At 33.1% G+C, this 11,543-nt stretch overlaps 1 non-coding gene across 1 annotated transcript; it reads left to right on the top strand.

The window, feature by feature from the left end:
- Positions 1-211: 211 nt before the first annotated feature.
- On the top strand, positions 212-318 carry LOC119369684 (small nucleolar RNA R71). The gene has a single exon (XR_005177255.2). It is a non-coding gene; the product is annotated as a small nucleolar RNA R71 (small nucleolar RNA).
- The last annotated feature ends 11,225 nt before the right edge of the window (positions 319-11,543 follow it).

Here is an 11,543-nt window from a genome sequence, read left to right as displayed (position 1 = left end):
GTTGTAATGGCATCTATTTCATAGACTCCTGCAGTTCTCTTTCTTTCGAAATTGTTTTGGTAATGGCTGTTGCTTGCCATCTCCTCTATTAATTCATGTGCCTCATCAATTCCCTTCTTCTAAAAAGATCCACTTGCTACTGCATCTAAGGTGATTTTTTATGTTAGGAGATAATGCATTATAGAAAGTTTGTACCTGTAACCACTTAGGCAAACTGTGATGTGGGCACTTTCTCAACAAGTCCTTGAATCTTTCCCAAGCTTCATACAAGCTTTCTTGATCATGATGAGCAAATGTCATTATCTCATTGCGCAGCTTTGTGGTTTTTAATGATGGAAAGAATTTTGCTAAGAACTTTTGAGCTAATTCTTCCCATGTTGTGAAACTTCCAGCGGGGCATGATTGTAACCAGGATCATGCTTTATCCCTAAGAGTGAAAGGGAAAAGTCTCAGTTTAATTGCATTTTTGGAAACACCATTCTGTTTGAAAGTATGGCAATTTCTAGGAAATTCGTGATATGGGCATTAGGATCTTCACTAGGCAGACCCCCATATTGGATCGAGGTGGAAAGCATTTGGATAATTGCGGGTTTGATTTCAAAATTATTAGCTTCCACTCTAGGTCTTGTAATGCTTGAGGTTGTCCCATTAAGATTAGGTGTTGTGTAGTCTCGCAAGGTGCGGACCGGATGTTGAAGTGGAGGTCCAATTAATTTTTTTTTTCTTTTTCGTTTTCGTTGACAATGTCTGCTTGTTGTTTGGGTTTTATTTCACGTGCTATTCTTGCAGCATTGTGCCTACGATAAGTTCTTTCAATTTCTGGATCAAAGACTAGAGGTTCAGTCCTTCTTGATCTTCTTTGCATAAACACATGAAGTAATTCTTAAAGAGAAAATTAAATTAAAAACAAAAGAATGTCTAAATTAACAATAGGTTAATTCGTATTGATATTGATAACGCTAATCCCCGGCAATGGCGTCAAAGCCTTGACAGTGATTTTCGCAAGTGTACGAAATCGCGACAAGTAATATAGAGTGAGAAAGTATCGTATCCACAGGGATTGTATATCAAGTACCAAAATTATGTTAACCTATTATTATTTAAACGACAATAAGAGAGATTTGTTATAAAGAAGGTAAATTCGAAAATAAAACAGAAAGAGATCAAGCAACAAAGTCAGGTGAAAAGAAACCAAGAATTTAAACTACTAGGGAATTTGATTTCACTTAATTCTATCCAATTTATTGTATTAGTCTGTTAATCGATTTTAATTGTTCAAGTAGGAGAAACAACCTTAAAATCACTAACAAGCTCTCCCGATGTACTGTTAGCTATTCTAATCTAGTCTAATTACCTAAGAGCAATCAAACATAAATTAAATCACTAAGTTTTATGGTTATTTTGTGAATTCATAACCTAAGGTCATTAACTTATGAAAACCCCCCTTGAGTCAAACCATATAGCTTCCGCATCAAGTTATTATTCTCAAGTAATTCATTACCTTTTTCATATCAAAAACCCTTCTTCCGATAGTGATTAATGAAATAATTCAATCCAGGGGAGAAACTCTGCCTGGAAGCTTTAAGTTCAATAATAAATTATAGCAAGAACAATGAAAAACAGATCTAATATTTATAAATTGGAATCGAATTAAGTTACATCAAATCCCTAGTATAAAAGTTTAACTAGACATAGTAATTAAATAAAACTCAGTAATACTTGAATAAATCTTCATAGTCAGTGATGAACAATAAAGAGAAAAACAAGATTAAGAGTTTAGAGATAAAACTAGGTAAGAGCTATGTGGAATGGCTTCATTGAATCTTGGCACAAAGCTTGGATGCTTGAGACCTTTGAGAGAGAGAAAACTATGTAGGAAACTACTAAAAAGTTCGAGATATCCACCAATGAAAAGCTCCCCTCTTTATATAGACTTCCTGATGGTAAATCTGACTCCGTTTAGGAAATAGAATCCTTATTAAGTACGAAATCTTCTTTAGGAGATCATGACTGTTTAAGCCTAGGATTTCTTCTTAGTTAGGATTCTTTTCTCTTCCAAAATAGGTCTAGATCTTATTTAGTACGTTTAGGAAACTATCCGAGGCGGGCCCATGTGAGAAAATGATTGATTTGCGTTTTTAGTTCACGTCAGTTCTGCCTTCGAAGCACGGGCGTGCTATGATGCACGGCTTGGGCGTGCCCAAGTCTGGAACTTTGGATGGTTGAGCACGGGTCGTGCTATGCAAACACACCCTGATGAGTCTTTGTGGCACGGTTGTGCTTATCTCTGTCCTTCCAAGCTAGATTTCGTCATGGGCGTGCTAGGCAAGCACGCCCTGAGTTTCTTCTGGGCACGGGCGTGCCATTTAGCACAGGCTGGGTGTGCTTGCTCCTGACTCTCCACTTGTTTTTCCTTAGTTTTTAGCACGAGAGTGCTTTTTAGCACGGGTTGGGCGTGCTTGAGACTGAGTATTTTGCTTTGTAATGCTCTTTTCTGTGCCAAAACCCTGTAGATTTCTTTCAGATCAAGTGGATTATGATTCAAGGAAGCTTTGAACAAAATTATACTAAAAATGAATTAAAAAAAAATCAAAGTGATAAAATTTACTAAAATTCTAATTAAAAACCACACTAAAAATATTATAAAACTGACACCTATCACTCAGCTCAACGCCTTACTATGCACAAGCTAATGGCCATACTGAGGCATCTAATAAAGTCTTGATCAGCATCATGGAAAAGATGATTGAAGCCAACCCTAGGGATTGGCATAACTTATTGTTAAAAACATTATTGACATACAGAACATCAAAGAGAGATGCAAAAAAGGCAAGCCCATTTACACTCACTTACGGCCATGATGCAGTTCTTCCTATGGAGGTAGTAGTTCCCTTACTCATGGTTGCAAAATAGAATGACTTTACTCCTGATGATTAACTGCAAGATATGGCAATGGAATTAGAAGAGTTAGATGAGATCCGCATGGATGCTTTTAATAGAATGGTAGTACAGAAAAAAGGTAACTAGGGCCTATAATAGGATAATTCATAAAAATGTGTTCTAGGAAGGTGATCTGGTTTAGAAACCAGTGTTACCTTCGAGTTCTAAGGATAGAGAGTTTGGTAAATGGTCTCCTAATTGGGAGTGACCCTTTAGAGTACATTAGGTTCTCAAAGGAAATACTTATTGGTTAGAAAGCCTTACAGAAAAGGTACATAAGAGATCGATCAATGGGCATTACCAGAAGAAGTTTTTTCCCATTATGTGGGAATTATAAGAACATCATGTTTAGAATCATCAGTGGCTAACACCACGGCCAATTATGAAGGCACCTGTACAGAAATATATATATATGTGTATGGTGTGATAAAAGCCGATGTAACGGGTAATTATAGATGCATGTAGGCAATACTGCGACCTGTAAAAGCGAAGCCGATTCTGCGGCTATAATTAATAAAATTTGCCACTGGTCATTTTTTTGTATAATCTGTGAAATGAGTAAAGTTTACATGTCCTCATACTCATTTATTTATAAGTTTCAAGTTTCTAAATAATGCAAAGTAAAAGAAAAAAAAAACTAAAGAGACTTGAAATCCAGATTATAAAGTTGGCGCCATTTGTCTTCACAGCTAGACAGGAAATCAGTATGGGACTTGAGATCTATAACCTGCGACTGAACCTGAGGAATCAAAGACTTGAGTGCATTACTTTGAGTTTTCACAAAGACTACATCTGTAGTATATTTGTCCTTCAATTCTACTTCTAAGGTAGATAAAGAAACATCTTCAACTTCCAACTTTGCGATTTTAGCTTGTAGGTCTTGAATCTTCTGTGCAATCAGAAGACATTGTTGTTTAGTTTTTGGTATCTCAGCAAAAATCAAATTCACTTAATTCTTCTTGAAGTTATTCTTTACGAGACTTATAATCTCTGATAGAGGCAGAAAGGATAGGGATGTGTGTTGCCTTACTCTGTGAAGTGAGGAACATGTTTGTAACTTGAGTATTAATCTCCTGTAAATGATCAGAACTAAATGCATCACACAACACCTGCAAAGAGGAAAGGACAATGTTTCGATGCTCATTAGTAAGAGAAGAAAACTCTAGAGAAGGCAGGAGATGCAATTGTGCTATGGCGACATCAATAGTGAAAGGTGGAGGTTGATCAGGTGCAGTAGGAGAACCAATGAGATGTGATCAAGAAAAGAGAAATAAACACCAAAAAGAGGATCATCTATCTCGTAAAATGGTGAAGCCGTAAGAGACTCCTGCATGTGGGCAAAATATGAATTAGCAAGCATGTGAAGTAGTATGAGAGAGAGTTAAAGGAGAGAAAGATACCTGAGAAGGAAGAGGTGATTTATTGGATATATTCACTATATTCTCATCCAAGATGGGTCCAAGAGATTTAGGAGTTCCAGGGTTAGTTTTCCTCTTCTCTTGAGGAAAATCATTCAAGTTGTCTACATTTAAATTCTCTATTTCTTCTAGAAAGGTATAAGAAGAATTATTCTCAGCTGCAGGGCTATTCCCATTTGAAGAACTTTCATGCTCAGGCAACTTAGTTCTTGGAGACCGATGATTTGATGCCTCAAAACCGTTTGATAGTTTAACAAGGTCATCTGCATGTGTTGGTTTACTTTTCATCTAATCAGAGAAGGGAGAAGAGTGCCTACTAGATGAATCAGATACAGAAGCTCTGCCATTGGGTTTAGTTGCAGCAGGAGAGGTAGAATTTTCTTGTATTTTTGGCCTGTATGTCTTTTGGGCTACTGTTTTTTATTTTTTGGGTGGAGGAAGGTCAGTGCTCTATTTCTTTATTTTCTTTGAGATCGAGGGATATGTGATCTTCTCCTCAAAAATCTAAAAAAAAAAAAGTTAGGATTAGAAATATTGTGCTGAAAAAAAACGGAAAGAGAAGACTGTTACCTGCAATAGTTTTTTATGTTCTAGCATGGACTTCAATGCAATTTTCATATATCCTTTTCCACCAAAGATTGAAAGTTATAGAAATGGCTGTAGGATCCGGTATTGAAACAATGGGTACTCTTTTATGAATTGATCTCTTTGCTGCAATGATTTCTCTAAGTTGAGCCTTGATCAAAGGAGTTCGAGTACCTATTTGAAGCTGATTGAACTTGGAATACCCTATAAGAGGCCAAATTGTCAAGCCCATAAAGGTGTGTATTGTTCAAAAATAGTGGTAGTACCAAATGGTGAAAAAAAAACATTCACATGAAGAAGCCTAAATGAAGTAAAGACAACCCAATGATTTAAAGCCTCAGTAGAAGAAACATCTTGTTTGTTACTCATCCATGGTTCTAAACCTGCCGATTAAAGTTCATTGGGATAATCAAAGGGTGTAAACCTATTGGAATTTTTTTTTGGTTTTACAGGAAAAATCAATTGTTGCATGCAAGTCCAATTTAGAAGTAGCAGTTATGACTCGTCGATTGAAGATGCCACTCGTACGGGGTAAGGGTGAGGCCTTCAGGTCAGGGAAGTAAGAAAATAACCAAAGCTGAACAATCCACAAAGTGTTAGTCGATTTTTGAAAGGGGTTATCTGAAATCATCTTTGAAATGTCATGGTATATGGAACCCAGAAGCATAACACCCAAAGAATATTGATTACCATCAGCAAGAGAGTATTCCAGAGAAAGATATTCCTTTGTAGGGTGAGCCGAGATAGGGCAGAAAAGAAAATGACATAGTGAAATCCATATGAATCATACATGATTTGCGTAGCTAGTGCCTTGTCCATAATGCAATGCTAGCCTATATGAAGTGAAATCATTCGTAAAATCAGCACGATCTTGCCTACGAGGAATAAAAGCTGGGCAATCATGACTAACAACAGGTAATCCAGTTAGAGCTTTAATATCCTTAAAAGTGATGGACATAGGACCCATTGGAAAAGTAAAGGAGTTGTAGGTGTCGGACCAAAACCTTAGAGCTGCAGAAAGTATTTCATAATCTAAAGGAAGAGCATCAGGAGAAAGATGGCTTAATTTGATTAGATGGAGGAGACTAGCCTTTTTCCAACAGTCTTGGTATTTCAAAGATAGAGCAATAATCCATGAATTCCATTTATGATTGTATTGAGGCTAGGATCTTGTTGTACCAGAGGTTAACGAGGATATCAATCGCTTATAGAGAAGGACTTCATTGGTATGACTTCAAGGAAATGGAATCTGTGGAGGAGTTTAAGCCACAGGGTGAATGGGTTTTTCTCCTGAAGAGATGGATAAGTGCCTGTGTCTGAAAAAATAAAGGCTTAGGTTCAATTTGGAGCGAAAGTAACACTAATGGTTCAGGTAGATCCAGGAAGAATTTTTAAGAAATTCGACAGAGTTTCCTTTGTATTTTTTAGGATCCAGGATTCGGCTTCCCACTCTAGCCGATTTCTATCGAGCATAGAATAACATACAAAATACGCATCCGCAGCCATCAAATTCAATCCTAAGTCCAGGTTCAATTTATTATTATTATTATTATTATTATTATTTTATTTTCCAAATGTTATATTATTTGACTTTTTACCTTGAGCAACTCTAGTAACGAGTTTATCGCAGTATTGGAAAATAAACTAGTTGTGAATGGAACAACTTGAAGAGAAGGAGAAGCTAGCACAATAGAAATTGTAGGATTCCTTGGTTCCGCTGCTGATGTATTTTTATTGTTTTCACCAGGAGCAAAAGATGCAAAATTTTGTGGATATGTAGGAATCCAAATCTACTGAATCACTCGTGTTATGCTCTTCTACATCCTAGGTCTTCCCGTTCCTTCATCTGGCTTATGTTCTTCATGTAGCATTCAGACTGAATGACTCTATGAAATTACGTCGACACTTCCACATATTAGGGGTAACATAGGAGACATTTCTATTTTTCTCCCAGGGAATCTTTAGAATTACCACTGCTTAGCTTTCAATTCGCCTCTGACCATCAAATGAAATGTGAATAACTCGTCCTCCTCTCTTTGAAAAAAGGGGCGCTTCTGGTTTTGTCGGTGCTTGAAACAAATTTTTCTTCTCCATATTACTATATCTCTAGAGTCAATAATTTTCTATAAGAAACTACTGAACTCAATCACTTGCTGGCGGCAGCGGCGCGAGGAGGACCGGGCATGCTGCAACCTAGGGATCACCAGGCAGCTCTTTCGCTCTATAGGGATCGGGGGGCATAGTGCAAAAGGATCCATAGCAGGGAGAGAATCTGAAAAGTGCAGTAAATTTACACTTAGGTAATTTTATACACATGCATTTATTTCCAAAAAATAAAAAAATGTGACATTACGTTACTGTGTGTGTGCATTTTGTATATATATATATATATATATATATATATATATATATATATATATATATATATATAAATTTATATTAAAAAATAGAAAAAAGGGGATGTGATGTCCTTTCGAATTAGAGGTGCTATCCTCTTTTAGGTGGTTGGCGATTTGTCGTTAGTCATCAAAGAAAGGAAATTGAAATTGTGTGTCCAGACATGGCCACAGTTTCGGTTCCAAAAGATTTGGAATCGGAATAGAATCGAAAATTTTCAGTTCCGATTCTAGTTTGGAACCGAACAGTTCCGGTTCTAAAATCGACGGTTCTAGCCAGTTCTCTTACCAGTTTTTCAGCGAATCGCATAATTTTAAATTTTAAATTTTGAAGACCGATTTTCAAAATTTAAAATTTAAAAATTTGTAAAATAATTCTAAAAAAATACACTTAAAAAAATGCTTGAATTAAATTTATTTTTTTAAAAAAGATTTGAACTTAATTTTTTTTTAAAAAAAATTCATCAACTAAATTTGTTTTTGGTTTAAAAAGTTGGAATTTAATTTTTTGTTTTTTTAAAAAAAGGGCTTGAACTTAATTTTTAAAAAAAATAAGTTGCCTACGTATCTTCTTAGGGTTTAGAGGAATTAAATCCTACGTAGTTCTTACTTATCTTGTACCAATTTCACCCTTTTGCCTTATTCGCTATTTCTACCACCGGTTGATGTTCCTGTTGAGGACCCATCATAAAGATCATATAAATCTTCATTTTCTTTGAGATTTTCTTGTGCTCTTGTTGGGCCTTGCTCCAATCATCCACGTATGATTGTGCTTCTAGTGAATCGGGTGTCATACGAGATCGTGTTTCATTGAATATGTTTTCTGCTTGACTAAAAGCTTGTTCAACCGCAACAGTGGAAACCGGAGCTGGTAAAACTTGTTTTGGAATTAGAGAAAGTATTGGAAATGTATTGGCTTGACGACTCCACCAATCTAAAATTGAAAATTTATTATTTGTATAATTATCACCAAACTCGAAAAAAATGGTTAGATAATTATCTAATTCAGAAAAAGAATCGGATTCCCTGGGTCTTTTTTGTCTTTATAGTAAAATGCGTTCAGCAATACCAACACTTACCCTTTCAGTTGGAAATTGTTGATTATTGAATTGAGAAGAATTAGAAGTTGATGAACTAGAAAATTGAACAAATTCACTATATAATTCTACAATATTTTATCTAACTTTATATAATACTACATTTATATTAACACTATTTTTTATATCAAGATTTAATAATTCATAATAAATGGTCAAATATTCTGATAAAACTTCAATTTTACATCTAGGATCAAATACACAAGCAACAAGATGAAGGGGTGGTATATTTTTAAAATAAGATAATTATTTTTTTACATTGAAAAAACACAATCTTGTAATATAAAATCATTTTCAAATTCTTGGAGTGCACTTACAATATTAATGCATATAGGCAAAAATAAATGAGATGTGGGATAATAAACCCCACTAAATTTATAGGTAGCATCATTAAAAATTTTTAAAATATCTAAAATTTTTGCATGAATATCCCAATTTTATGGATATAAATTAATTTCTTCAATATTATTAGTAACAAAAATGCACAATAATTCTTTATACGAAAAAGATTCGTTTAATAATTTATATGTTGAATTCCAATGAGTTGGAATATCCCTTGGAAAACGTTTTAGTCTTTTATTATTTTTCTTACAAAATTTAGTCTAACTTTTCATCACTTGGGGATGTCCCCATAAATATGAAATAGCTTTTCTAATTGGAGAAATATAAGATTCAAGAAATTTTAAACTATCTTGTACACATAAATTTAAAACATGGCAAGCACATCTTATCTGAAAAAATTTTTCACCAATATTTGGTTCACGAATATTTTTAAGTTCAATAATTGATTTAGTGTTAGCAGAAGCATTATCAAATGAAATTGAAAAAAAATTTTTTTGTCAACTTATATTCATCTAAAATTGAAACAATTATTCTATAAATATTATTTGCAGTATGTTTATCATCAAAAGCACGAAATGCAATAATTCTTTTTTGAATTTTCCAATCGTTATTAATCCAATGACATGCAATGCCCATATAAGAATGCATTTGCCAATGATCACTCCAAATATCACAATAAATTGAAACACGAATTTTCATTTCAGAAAATAACAGTTCTAGCTCTTTTTTCCTATTTTATATAAAGAAATAATAGTTCGTTTTACAGTATTTCTTGGCACTCTTTTAGCAGAAGGATTTAAAGCTTTTTGACAATATTGATTAAAACCTACCTTTTCACCAAAACTAAAAGATAAATGTTCCATAGAAATCATTTTTGCTAATTCTTCTTTTTGTTTTTTTTTTTAAAATATTGAAATAAAGAAATGTTAGAAGATGCGTACCCAGAAATTTGTGTTTGAGACCGATCAACTCCTATTTTTGTTGGATGTTTTGTCTCCAAATGCTTCTAAAATGATCCATAGCCGCCCGATTGTTTAAATTTATAAGATTTTCCACAATAATTGCAAAAACATTGAATATTTTGTTACCTTTGAATTTTATCGTGAAATGAATGGCGAATATGTCAGAACTTTATCTTACTCTTTGAAGAAGTTGTGTACTTTGCTCTTGCTCTTTCTCTTCCTCTTATTGTAATTCCTTATTATTAAATTCATATTCTTGAGTTGGATTTTCATATTTTCATTTGGATATCCCTCAAAATTAAATTGGTTGGGAGTGAAATCGAAGATGTCGTTTGTAGGGATAGATGAATATTGTGTTTCTCCAATCTTTCCCTTGCCCTTAACAGAATTTGAGTTTCCTCCACTTGCCATTATATGAAAATAATATATAATTTGGAAAATTGAACAAAAAAAATTAGAGAGAATAATTAGAGATTGGAATTTGAATAAATTAATTCACAATAAATTGTGAATGAAAATTAGAGAGATTGTAGAGTAAAGAAGAATAATATAGAGTAGAGTGCAGTAGAGAGAGTAGAGATTTTTGTGTGAGGAAATTGTAAATAGAATGGAATGAGTTATTTATAATAAATCCAAAAAATCATGGTTCTACAAATACCCTTGAAACTAAGAGATTTCACAAAAAAATTAAAAAAAAAAAAATCTGCTGACAGTTTGTAACGGCTAGAATCGCCGATTTGAACCGGCCGAAAAACCAGCGGTTCCATCCTGTTCCAACTGATTTTTGAAACCGCTGATTTGCGGTCCCCAAAATATTAGAACCGAAACCGAATCGTATACCTCCGGTTTGGATCGGTTCTGATTCCCATCAGTTTCGGTTTCGATTCGAACCGATTCCGAATCACCGATTCTAATTCTGGTAACTATAATATGGCCATGCTTATTGTAGAGCACCAATAATTTTCCTATATTGAGTTCCATCCGAAATCAATGGAGCAAAAGAAAAAAAAAATGTAACAATTTAGTTTTGAAATCAAACCCTTTAAGAATTAAAAGAAACACACTAACCACTAAACTAAAATATATAAGACAACTACTATCTTCACGCGATAATATATAAATATAAGGATTCCAAGACAGAGTGAACTGTGCAACACACCTACCTCTTCTAGTGTTTAATTATATAATATATAATTATATAATTTTATTATAAAGACAAGTTTTAGCAAACAATGATTTTATTTATTAATAAATATAGAATACTTAAAAGAACAAATATTACCATGTCTACATTACTGGTTTTCCTTTTTTTAATTATTTCATTAATGTAAGATTTTATTTTAGTTTAAATAAAATTTATTGTTTTAAAATTTTCAAATTTTAACCGCTAAAAGTTCATCTAAATGAAAAAATAAATCAAAATAGTTCAAAAAAAATTAATGACATATATGCACGAGAATATTGCTTTATAATTTTATTTTTAAAAAAATTTATCTTAATTTCATATGTGAACTCAAAAAACAATTATTTCATAATTTAAATAATTATTTTTTTCTTTAAATAATCACTTTAAAATATTGCACGTTGCTTCTAATCATTATATAAATTAAAAAAATATAGATATCCCAAATTTTTAATTAAATTAAAATAATAATTTTATAATCAAAATTCATATATATATATATATATATATATATATATATATATATATATATATATATATATATATATATATATTCCATATCATTATTGTAACATTTTATGATATGTAAAATTAAATGATGCTATACAACATTCTAGATC

Source organism: Jatropha curcas, chromosome 4 (assembly GCF_041381405.1).
Source record: "Jatropha curcas cultivar XTBG-Jc1 chromosome 4, XTBG_Jcur_1.0, whole genome shotgun sequence".
In the NCBI taxonomy this organism is placed as follows: domain Eukaryota; kingdom Viridiplantae; phylum Streptophyta; class Magnoliopsida; order Malpighiales; family Euphorbiaceae; genus Jatropha; species Jatropha curcas.
The sequence above is the reverse complement of the archived record's forward strand: the minus strand, read 5'-3'. Positions and strand labels throughout refer to the sequence as shown.